Below are 12577 nucleotides of genomic sequence, written 5' to 3'. Positions count from 1 at the left end.
GAATCGAACATGCTCTCAGGAACGGAGGAAGCCTAAAAGCAGTGAAGATGAAACTAGGAATTGGCAAGAATTAGATGTATGCGTTAAGAGACAAAGGCGGCAATATCATTACTAATATGGATGAGATAGTTCAAGTGGCTCAGGATTTCTATAGAGATTTATACAGTACCAGTGGCACCCTCGACGATAATGGACGAGAAATTAGTCCAGAGGAATTCGAAATCCCAAAGGTAACGCCGGAAGAAGTAAAGAAAGCCTTGGGAGATATGCAAAGGTGGAAGGCAGCTGGGGAGGATCAGGTAACAACAGATTTGTTGAAGGATGGTGGACAGATTGTTCTAGAGAAACTGGCCACCCTGTATACGCAATGACTCATGACCTCGAGCGTACCGGAATCTTGGAAGAACGCTAACATAATCCTAATCTATAAGACACGGGACGCCAGAGACTTGAAAAATTATAGACCGATCAGCTTACTGTCCGTTGCCTACAAAGTATTTACTAAGGTAATTGCAAATAGAATCAGGAACACCTTAGACTTCTGTCAACCAAAGGACCAGGCAGGATTCCGTAAAGGCTACTCAACAATAGACCATATTCACACTATCAATCAAGTGATAGAGAAATGTGCAGAATATAACCAACCCTTATATATAGCTTTCATTGATTACGAGAAAGCGTTTGATTCAGTCGAAACATCAGCAGTCATGGAGGCATTACGGAATCAGGGTGTATATGAGCCATATGTAAAAATACTGGAACATATCTATAGCGGCTCCACAGCCACCGTAGTCCTCCGCAAAGAAAGCAACAAAATTCCAATAAACAGAGGCGTCAGACAGGGAGATACGATATCTCCAATGCTATTCACAGCGTGTTTACAGGAGGTATTCAGAGACCTGGATTCGGAAGAATTGGGGATAAAAGTTAATGGAGAATACCTTAGTAACTTGCGATTCGCTGATGATATTGCCTTGCTTAGTAACTCAGGGGACCAATTGCAATGCATGCTCACTGACCTGGAGAGGCAAAGCAGAAGAGTGGGTCTAAAAATTAATCTGCAGAAAACTAAAGTAATGCTTAACAGTCTCGGAAGAGAACAGCAATTTACAATAGGCAGCGAGGCACTGGAAGTCGTAAGGGAATACATCTACTTAGGGCAGGTAGTGACGGCGGATCCGGATCATGAGACGGAAATAATCAGAAGAATAAGAATGGGCTGGGGTGCGTTTGGCAGGCATTCTCAGATCATGAACAGCAGGTTGTCATTATCCCTCAAGAGAAAAGTATATAATAGCTGTGTCTTACCAGTACTCACCTACGGGGCAGAAACCTGGAGGCTTACGAAAAGGGTTCTACTCAAATTGAGGACGACGCAACGAGCTATGGAAAGAAGAATGATAGGTGTAACGTTAAGGGATAAGAAAAGAGCAGATTGGGTGAGGGAACAAACGCGAGTTAATGACATCTTAGTTGAAATCAAGAAAAAGAAATGGGCATGGGCAGGACATGTAATGAGGAGGGAAGATAACCGATGGTCATTAAGGGTTACGGAGTGGATCCCAAGGGAAGGGAAGCGTAGCAGGGGGCGGCAGAGAGTTAGGTGGGCGGATGAGATTAAGAAGTTTGCAGGCATGGCATGGCCACACTTAGTACACGACCGGGGTTGTTGGAGAAGTATGAGAGAGGCCTTTGCCCTGCAGTGGGCGTACCCAGGCTGATGATGATGATGTTACTAACCTGCATGAAAAAGCAGGAATGGATTGATCGGGATCTAGTTGGACTCCCAGCCGGTGTGCCCACTGAAGGAATCCCAGACCGGGCTATTCCTTATGTAGAGCGAAGACGACGACGATGAAAGGGGCGGTGTCCAGCAGTTAGTGTCGACTTGATGCGGCAGTTCTTGTGCGCAGACTCCGTTCGAGTGAGCCGAGCCAATTCGACACACAGCTTCATTCGTTGCACTGGCCGTCTCTGTCGCTCCAAGTAGCAACACCTGCGTGAAAAGCAGGAATGGATTCATCGTGATATTGTTGGACTGCCAGTCGGTGTGCCCACTGGCACACCGGCTATATTCCATTGTATCCTCGGATTCTGTGATCTGTGAATTTGTGATTTCTCAACATGTTTATTTACCTTGAACAACACATTACATACATTCACTTTTTCTTAGATACGTGTATTTATGGGAGATTTATACGTATGTTTAGATATCTTGTTGCGAGGTTTTATGTATACATGCACAGAACTTTGTTTCCAGTGACGCATTTCTGTTATTTATCAATTTTATCTTAACATTGCTAATGTGCTCGTATATATTGCATATCTCCTGCTTTTTATATTTGCTCTCGGCGGCGACAATAATTTCGGTGCAAGGAAAATACACGACCGGTGACAGCTGCTCCTTCGCAATACACTGAAACACAAGACACCGTCATTGAGATTTTTCGCTGGCCGTTACATATCTACGAAAAATATAAACCAGGTTCTTCAATGACAAATGCCCAAACAATGAAACGTTCCTTTCGTTCGAGCGCTTCCTAACCTTACGTGAGGCCTCCTTACATCGAAGGACCGACGGAGGAAGCAAGCGTACTCTGAAAGCTCCCTTCAGCCGTCCTCACGTAAGGAGCGGTTGCCGCATGCCTGGGTTCGAGATTATCTCCTAAAAGCTTTACGCGAACACCATTATTCAATAAAAAATGTTGTATCGTCACACCAGCTTTAAATTGAAGAGCTAATATAGAGAAGTGTGGTGCTTTATTCTAGTTTTCTTTACTAAACTTCAGAAAAGTAGCTCATTACAGTGCAAAACTTGATGTGCTCCAGCAGCGCTGGCACGCCGGCGTCGTGCAACGCCTAGCAACGCTTCCATGCCGCACGCGTGACTGAAACGAACATGCCTGGCAAGACGTATCGTGATTGCGCTTCTCCGCAGGTGGGCGACAGCGCGCATGCGCAAGCAAGCGTCACGTGGTTAAGCAGTGAGGTGAAGCGCCCGTTCAGGGCCAGGAGCGGCGTAAGGACGCATGAAGGTAGCTTTGGGGATACCTTATGCTGAGGAAGCACTGAAGCCTTCCCTGAGGGCCCCTCAGTAAGGAAGCTTTCAGAGTGACATAAGGTAGCCTCACCGCAATGAAGGCTCCCTTACTGAGGTAAGGAAGATTTCATTGTTTGGCCCAAAGTTTCATTAAATTATTTGTCCTGAACTTGTTCATTTCACGGCCTTTACATGTTCCATATAAGCGGCAGGCACTGCTTTGCTGGTTTCGAACTGATATAGTTCTAAAGTTCGCGTGATATTTTCTTTGCTTATTAAATAGACAAGAAGCATAGAAAACCATGCATTGATATGAGTTATGTCCTGTACAGTTTTTGGGACGTGCGAGTATATTCCTTTATAAAAAATTACATGTTTTATTTGTCTGGACAGTGCTCCGCGTTCAAAAATTCGTTTGCAGCATCTTTGGCAATGACAATGCACTTATTATTGATGTATTTAGTCCCACAACCAAATATAGAAGGAAGAGACCGAGCTGTAACGTGAGCGCCCCCCCCCCCATCCCCCGCGAACGAATTTTCTGGCTACGCCACTGCCGCCGTGCTAGTTTAGCGGCAATGGCGCGGCGCTGCTAAGCATGAGGTCACGGGATCGAATCCTGGCCGCGGCGACCTTATTTCTATGGGGGCGAAACGCAAACATGCCCGTGTGCTCTGCATTGGCCAAACGTTAAAAAAACCCAGGTGGTCAAAATTTATCCGGAGTGCCCCACTACGGCGTGCCTCATAATCAGATCATGGTTCTAACACGCAAAACTCCAGAATAAAAAGAAAATTAGCAAGTGGGTGGTTTCAGAATATTGACATGAGTATCATCCACTTATAGATGCGATAGCATTAAGGGCCGCGTGTCGAAGAAAATCCGGTGTCCTTGACCGGCGTCCTTGTACGGCCTCCCCCGCCCGGTGTCCACCGTATTCTCGTGAATAATGTTTCCGAACCACGCATACCCAACCACGGAGGCCCTCCGTGTAGCACAAAAAATGTTGCTGAAATAATTGAACTTTCAAAGTAAAATGCGTCAGAAAAATCGTGGAGTAGAACTTACACACAACATGCAGACATGACCAGCGTGAGATTGTAATTTCCATATACGAGAACATATTATTCTGTTACTTGGAATCTCAGACACAAACCCCTTTTAACGCGATAGCGTTTTCCAGCTGCCGTTTGAGGTCTGTCTTAGCAGTAGCGGTGCATCCCCATCGGTTCCTTGCCCACCATCAAAAAAAAAAAAAAAACCGCAAAGCTCGCCTTCGTTCACAGCGTTCACCGCCTGCAGTTCCCGGTTAAAATTAGTCACATATGGGACAGTCGCCGGGAAGCGTCAAAAAGTACTCAGTGATCTTTGAATGATAGCGCTTTCGACTACTAAAGCTGAAACTTAAGCGTCCTCTTAATTTTCGGTCAGTATCGATGTCCGAGTAATTACGTGAATCTTATTAAGCACGAGTAAATGTAACAGGCAGGATCCATCTGGTGAGACGTGCGGAAGGGTCTCTGATATAGGCGAACCAGAATAGGGTATGATGGGTGGAAACCACTCCGAGCGGACAGCAGTATAAATACGGCTGCAATTCAGCTATCACCCACACGTCAACCAACCACTTCTTTTGCCTTGTAGAACAGTTTGTTTCCGCAGATGTTAAAGTGCAGTAAGAATAAGCAATAGCTCGTTCAACGTCATCTTGCCATCGCCCGAGAACTTCACCAAGGCCGATGTTGCTAGCATGAGTGTGGAGTTCAGTGCCGGCGTCTTCATCAAGGTGCCCCAGTAACGGTGGTGTCAGCAGGCGCCACTGTAGTTCGGAGCAGGCTTCCCTTTGCTCCGGACCCCAAACAAGCGGAATACCCTTCTTTTTTAAACGGATCAGGGGTTCTGCAGACCTTGTAAAACTTCTCCACAAAGCGTCTTTTGTATGTGCAGAGGCCCACGAAGCACCGCACGTTGCGATTCTAGACTAGTGGTGGAAATTCGTCAGAAGCCAAACTCTTTTCTGGGTAGGGCGGAATAACATAAAGGCTAACAGCACAGCCACGAACTTCACCTACTAATAACCGAAATGACGCTTCTGGAGTTTTAATGATAAGCCTGCCAAATGAATAGGAAGAAACGCCGTCTAAAATCGATAGAACTATTGCTCAAATGTGTGTGAAAAAACAATCACATTTTGTGAATCGACAAGGCACAATTACCACGTAAGATTTGACAACACAGTGTCCGCCACCCTTGGAAATGTCGCGGGCGGTGAGAATATTCAGAAGGATAGCTGTTTAAGTTTGTAAGTACTGTCCCGTGTTATGAACGCAGTTTATTTTTTTCGCAACAGTGGAACGAATCATGCAACGCCGCCGACGGCCAGATGCACAACGGGAAAACATGGAGCTTGCTTAGCCATCTGCTCGACGAAACTAATTCACACCAAAGGGACCGACTGACGAAACTCATCCATCGGGAAGTCACGAAACACGGAGCCGATAAGGTGACAAAGGGCATCAGCGACAGATACCTGCCAACTACGCCCACGAAGCGCCACGGGCCGTACGGGGGGCTGCCCCACGAGCGTCTCGTCAGAGACATAGACGTAGAAGAGGTTCGCACGGTGCTGCAGCACCTCAACAGCAGGTCGGCGGCCGGGCCGGACCGCATCACCAACAAGGCACTCAAGAACCTCGACGACAAATCCATCGAAAGCCTCACGAGCTACTACAACAAATGCTGGACAACCGGAACGTTGCCGAAGCAGTGGAAGAAGGCCAGGACCATCCTCAACCCCAAGCCAGGCGAGTCACCCGACACCGACAACCTCCGACCCATATCGCTCACGTCCTGCGTGGGTAGGGTGTTGGAACACGTCCTGCTCCACAGCTGGCGAGAATACCTGGAGAAAGAAGACCTCTACGCGGGAACGATCATCGGCTTCAGGCAGTACCTCAGTACCCAGGACGCAATGATACAAGTTAAGCATCAGATCATCGACAGCAACACCCGCTACAACAAAGGGATATTGGGACTCGATCTGCAGAGCGCCTTCGACAAGGTGAGGCACTCGTCAATCCTATCCCAAGTCTCGAAACTCAAGATGGGAGAAAGATCATACAATTACTTCTGAGACTTTCTCACAGACAGAATGGCTGAGCTCAGAGCGGGGGACCTGCAAAGGCAGACTAATCTGGGAACCACAGGCATACCTCAGGGTTCGGTCATCTCACCGATGCTTTTCAACGTTGTGATGATAGAAGTACCCGAAAGGCTCAGGAGCATCAAGGAGGTCCGATACACGATTTGCGCGGACGACATAACGCTGTAGGTGGAAGGGGGCAGGTATGCCCACATCGAAACCACTCTACAGGCGGCCGTCGACGCGATCAAAGACCAACCCGACGGAACGGGGCTAAGATGCTCGCCGAGCAAGTCGGAGCTCCTCGTATACCCGCCTTGATGCACCGGAAACCCAAGAGCAACCCAGAGAGTACGAGGTAACCAAAGTCAAGACCAGAGTAGGAAACGTAATCGCAGCAGTCAACAAGATCAGAATGTTGGGAATGACGATCCATATGCACGGCAGCAACGGCGAGACTGTCACCCAGCTCATGGCTAAAGCGACGAACGCCATGAGACTACTCAAGTGAATCACGACCAAGAAAAGCGAAATAAGGAAAGAGAGCCTGATCAGCCTCATCCACTCGTTCGTCATATGCCATGTAGTGTATGTGGCGGCCTACCACAAGTGGAAGAAGAGCTAGAGAAAAAAGATAGATGTACTCATCCGCAGAGCCTACAAGACGGCACTGGGACTGTTCGAAACAACGAGCACCCATCGTCTCCTGCAGCTGGGGGTGCACAACACGCTAAAGGAGATAGTGGAGGCCCAACGCGCCAACTCAACTCGAAAGGCTCTCTACTAGTAAGGCCGGCTGGAAAATCTTGGCCAACCTCGTAATTGGATACCAAGGTTAGGAGCAGACGCACCTTCCCGTCCCCAACGAGGTGAGGTGCAACATCAGAGTGGACTCGATACCGGGGAATATGTACCCGGAGTATATTAAAGGGAGGAGAGTGGCGAGAACCAAGGCGCTGATAAACCAGGATGCGGCTGATGGACACGCATGCTACGTGGATGCGGCTGAGTACGCCAAGCTACGACGGTCGTCGTCGACGTGACCGGCACCGTTCGCACGACCACCAAGACGAGATGCACCAAGGCAGAGCAAGCGGAGGAGGTGGCCATGACCCTGGCTATCGCCGACCGTCACTGCGACATGGTGCTGTGCGACTCGAGGCAGGCCGTGAGAATTACGCCGAGGGCTGGATAGCGAAGGAAGCGGTGCGCGTACTGCAGGCATCAAAGAACGACGACGGCAGCAAACAACAAGTGAGAACGAAGTGGTTCTTGGCGCATACGAGCGAGGCGTCGGACCGCAACGCCCACCACAACGAGACGGTGCACGCCTAGGCAAGCACGCTAACTGACTGCGCCTCGGTGGACAGGCCGCTGTCGTTCAGCACCAAGGACCGAATGATTGAATACAACGAGATAACCAAGGCTTCCCACCTGGCTCGCAGAACCCTCCCACCCCCTTGCTCGGGGTTGAGTCGAGAGCAAACCGTTTGATTTAGACTGCTGCAGATGGGCTCACTCCCCAGCCCGTCGCTGATGTACAGAATGTATCCCGAGACATACCAGACAGAGAAGTGCAGAGTCTACAGAAAGGAGACGGCTGGCTTCGCACACATGCTGTGGAATTGCACCACGTACTAGGGAAAAGCCAAGTCTGGGAGGATCCCGCCCCGACTCGAAGCAGCCGCAGGGAGCGACAATCAAAAAGAACAACTCTGGGCTGTCCAGCAGGCCACCGAGGGGCTACCCCAGCAGAGACCCAGCGTGCCGGCAACAGCGAGCGGGAGCCATGCCGCGCCGCCAGCGCCCAGAGGACGACGTAGGCGTCGTCCAAAGCGCAAAAGTACTGGGCATGCGTTTGTTGGTTCAAGCAGTCGTACATGCGGGTAAGACGGTAGGCAGCCTATTTTCGGTCATCTGGCTCAGTTTGCGGGTAATTCACACAAAATCGAGAAGTACCATCCTTCTGTTTCACTAATACAAAGGAAGACGCCTATAAGCTGGATAAAGGTTCATTTACGTCGTCACTGAGGATTTCGTTAACAACTAATCGCCTCATGCTTCTTCGTGACACTCGGTAGGCCTGCTCACGCCAGGGCCGTTTGGTGTGTTGCGTTATAATGTAGTGCTCCACCAGTGAAGTCCGTTTTACTCTTGATGTTGAAGCAAACAATCATTGAACATGCATAAAGGTCTGCGTATATGATCTTCCTGTGTGGCTGAGAGCTAAGGATTAACGCCTACTGTACTGGCAAAGAATGTTTTTCCCTTGACGGCTACCGAAAACTGAGCAACCGTATGACTTGTATTAACAGATGCCTTCAGCTTGATTACAAGAGACTTTGTTGGAATGACAACAGCGCATCTCGAATTATCAGGCTTACCAGAACCATCAGAATAAACATGTAGTCGGGTGCTCTGCACTTTGCAAAGAAGTTGTAGCGTTGCTTGTTTTACAATGCTAATGGCTCTCCAAATTTGCTTTTGAAGCCAGGAATAGTAAGGTGTACATTGGGTTGGTGCACAAGCTACGGCGGCGACCTGCAGCAGGTGTAAAACCTAATGGCAGGCATGGATAGCTTTGTACGATGATGTTGGCGTGCCTTGCGAAGGGTTTACTTGTAGGCAGGCAAGCTAAATGGTCTGTTGGGAGCTTGGCAAGGCGTTTTCTATATGTTTTAGGCACGTAAATTTATTTATTTATTTATTTACAATACTGCCAGTCTCTACTGAGACCATAGCAGGAGGGCACTATATATATGCACATAAACAAAGAACACTGATAATGTTAAGTATGAATACATGTATAACGTCAGTTTTGCACCTTAAAACATGAACAATTTTTACTACAAAATGTATACACCAAACAAAAGTACATGCGAACTTTAAAAAAAAAAGTAAGAAATGGCAATTCAGGTATGCTACAGTGCATACCCGACTACATACACAGGACACAAGTACATGGTGGTTTGCACGATCAATAATAGCACTAGCAATTTTAACTTGCTAAACAATTTTTTCAATTTCTAATTCAAACTGAGACAGTGACTCTGTGTTAGTGGTGAGAGGCGATAACATATTCCATTCACGGATGGCAACCGGAAAAAAGGAATATTTAAACACATTATTAGTACATTTATATTCTACTAAGGTGTTTGTGTGTTTGTGCCTGGTAGGTCGTGTTTGTGAATAAGAAATGTAATTTGAAAGGTCCATTTTGAAAGAATTATGCAGAAGTTGATAAAGAAATTTCAAACGTGCCTGTTTCGCTCGTGCTTCGAGCGTAGGGAGCCCAGAAATTGCTAGAAGGTTAGAGGGAGAGCATTCACGTCTAAATTTGTTGTGGATAAATCGAATGGCCTTCCTTTGTACTGTTTCTATTTTCTTTATGTTAGTTTGGGTGTGAGGGAACCATACAGTGTTTCCGTATTCGAGGATCGGCCTAACAAATGTTTTGTATGCTAGGAGTTTTGTTGACAAGGGTGCGAGTTGAAGTGATCTGCGAAGGAAAAATAACTTTTGCATAGCAGATGAGGTAATGTGGTGAATATGCTCGTCCCACCTTAGGTCTGACGTTATTGTTAAGCCTAGATATTTATATTTTTGTACTTTAGTCAAAACTGTACCATTTATGGTGTAGCAGAAATCTGAAGGTTCTTTTTTCCTCGTTATGGTCATACATGCTGATTTTTTTACATTGATCATCATTTGCCAGTCTGAGCACCATTTCGTAATACTACTAAGTGATTTGTTAAGGGAGTAGTGATCTTGATCATTTTTAATTTCTCTATAAATGATACAGTCATCCGCGAATAACTTTATTTTACAGTCTATGTTAGTGATTATATCATTAATATACACGAGAAATAACAAGGGTCCAAGCACGGAGCCCTGTGGTACTCCTGACGTAACTGATACTATATCTGATGTTGTATGTTCGAAAATAACAAACTGACACCTATTAAACAAAAACCCACGAACCCAAGCAACAATTTCTGTGTCTCCGATAATGCTTTTTAGTTTATTTATTAGTTTGGTGTGACAAACACAATCAAACGCTTTAGAAAAATCAAGTAGGATTAGGTCCGTTTGGCCGTGATTGTCAATACCCAGCGCGAGATCGTGTATGACTTCTGTTAATTGAGTTATGGTCGATAAACCCCTGCGAAAACCATGCTGGTTAGGGGACAGGATGCCTTCGTTTTCAAAATAAAGTATATGTCATGACCGCTTGATCACGTGTGACGTCTACGGTCGCCATACTGAGTTTGAAGTTTATTTTGAAGCTTATTCCAATAAAAACCACATACAAAGGTTGATGATGTTGTACAGAAGGACGTGCCATGGTGAAAAGACCGTAGGGACCCTTCTATATGTTATATGAAATGGAAAACTACTAAACAGCAAAAGAAGGGTAATAAAGACAGTTATATTAAAATACGAGCAATACCCCAATTATTGATAAAACAATAAGGCAAGCACATTAATTTCAGTGATTGAACAATTCTAGTCGATCAATAGATAGGCATTATTCAGCAAAAGAAACATAAAGGACAGGTTATTTCATTTGTCAAATCGTGATATTGGTTACGATTCAAATCACAATGGAAATGTTTAAATCATGCCACGGAAAGAGCAGCTTTAATATTATAAGGCAAATAATTCCACCATTTAATCAAATCAAAACGAACTGTTTGGGTACCGCTGTTATTTCTGACTTTTGGAAGTAGAAGATTGTTCTTTGAATAAAAACGTGTAAATTCTGGTGGTAAGTCCTTGCATGTAAACAAATTTTAGAAAGTGATGGTCTTTACTTGGTCGATATGCAAATGTGCAAACATTAAATTTCACAAGATTAGTGACGCAGAGTATATTAAGACCGCGCTACAGTTCTGTAACATCTGAGCCGTGATTACTCTTTAGTTAATGCAGATGGCTTGATTTTGCACATGTTGTAAGGACGAAAGATGAAAGTGATAGGTTCGACACAAGGAAGTTATGCAATATTTTATATTGCTATCGATGAATGTGTAATAGAGAGTAACCAGCAAATGTAAATCAAGATAACACCTAGCTCTGAGTAGAATTCTAATTACGTATGAAGTTTTACTTTGTAGTTCATTCATATGCAAGTTAAATGATAAACGTGAGACATGTTCAACCTGAAGGAATGAATAATGATTAGAGGGATAAATAGCATCCAAATCAATAAAGATTGGCAGATCTTACGAATCATTTTTGGGTATAGCACTGAGGATTAGAAATCTAATTGTGGAAGGGTTAATTAGAGGTTTGTTTAAGCACTAGTAGGTATATCTATAGGATCAGCATTAGGGTCGTTATATCATTGTTTAAACAGTTACCCGAACATAAAAGAGTGTAGTTATCGGCTTATAGGATGATTTCTGTTTGAAAAATTAGGCATTCGGCCATTGAGAATTAAACCTTGTGGAATCCCGAAGCTAATTACTATTTTGTTTTTGCCGGAAATGTGTATATTTGCTCGCGACCAGATAGGTAACTTCAGCAGAAGTTTAGATGGAATCCTTCAATGCCATAAGAAACAAGTTTACAGAACAAAATAACATGATTAATTTTATTCAAAGCTTTAGTGAAGTCTAAAATAAGAGAGCCAATGAAGTTAGCTATGTCAATCTCGATTTTTCATTTATCAGTAAAGCAAATAAGAGGAAGAGTAGTTGAATACCCATAACGGAATTCAAATTGTTTAGGCTGCATCAAGTTAATTTCTTCGAGATAGCTAGGCAGACGAATTTGGATTAGTTTTTCAATAACTCTACTCAAAACTGGAACAACAGAAATTGGTCTGTTATTGGAAATTAGTGATTAATTTACTTTTTTTTAAATACACAGATTACCTTGATTATTTTTAACTTGCTGGGAAATATACATGTTTGAAAAATTAGGTGAATTATGAAGGCGAGCGCATTCTCAATGACTTTGGCAACCAATTTTGTGTGAACAGAATGAATATTGTCTATTCCAGCATTAGAGCGTTTTAGGTTATTATCCTGTTTACCCATTCCGAGGTTATGGGGAAAAAAATGATTGACCGCAACGACAAAGCTTGTCAGGCGGCACAGATGGAACAGGAATTAGGGAGAAGTATTCACTGCATGGGGAGTTAGCGATGCCGGCTGGGGTAGAGATAAAGGATCTTTCGTGAGTAATATTAGTTATAGCAGGGCTTATAGGTTTATTGGGAAAAGAATTGATCAAACGCCACTGTTTTTAGGTCAGAAAAAGAAAGAGTTACTTTATTTTCGTAACAGCTTTTCTTCGCACGCTTCATCTGTGAATCGAAGAGCCTACATTATTGTGTGTAGCGATCTTTTAAGAGAAGATTCAGTGGTTGCCTTTTAGTTTTTTATATA

Source organism: Dermacentor variabilis, chromosome 3 (assembly GCF_050947875.1).
Source record: "Dermacentor variabilis isolate Ectoservices chromosome 3, ASM5094787v1, whole genome shotgun sequence".
Lineage (NCBI taxonomy): Eukaryota > Metazoa > Arthropoda > Arachnida > Ixodida > Ixodidae > Dermacentor > Dermacentor variabilis.
This window is presented reverse-complemented; position numbering follows the sequence as displayed.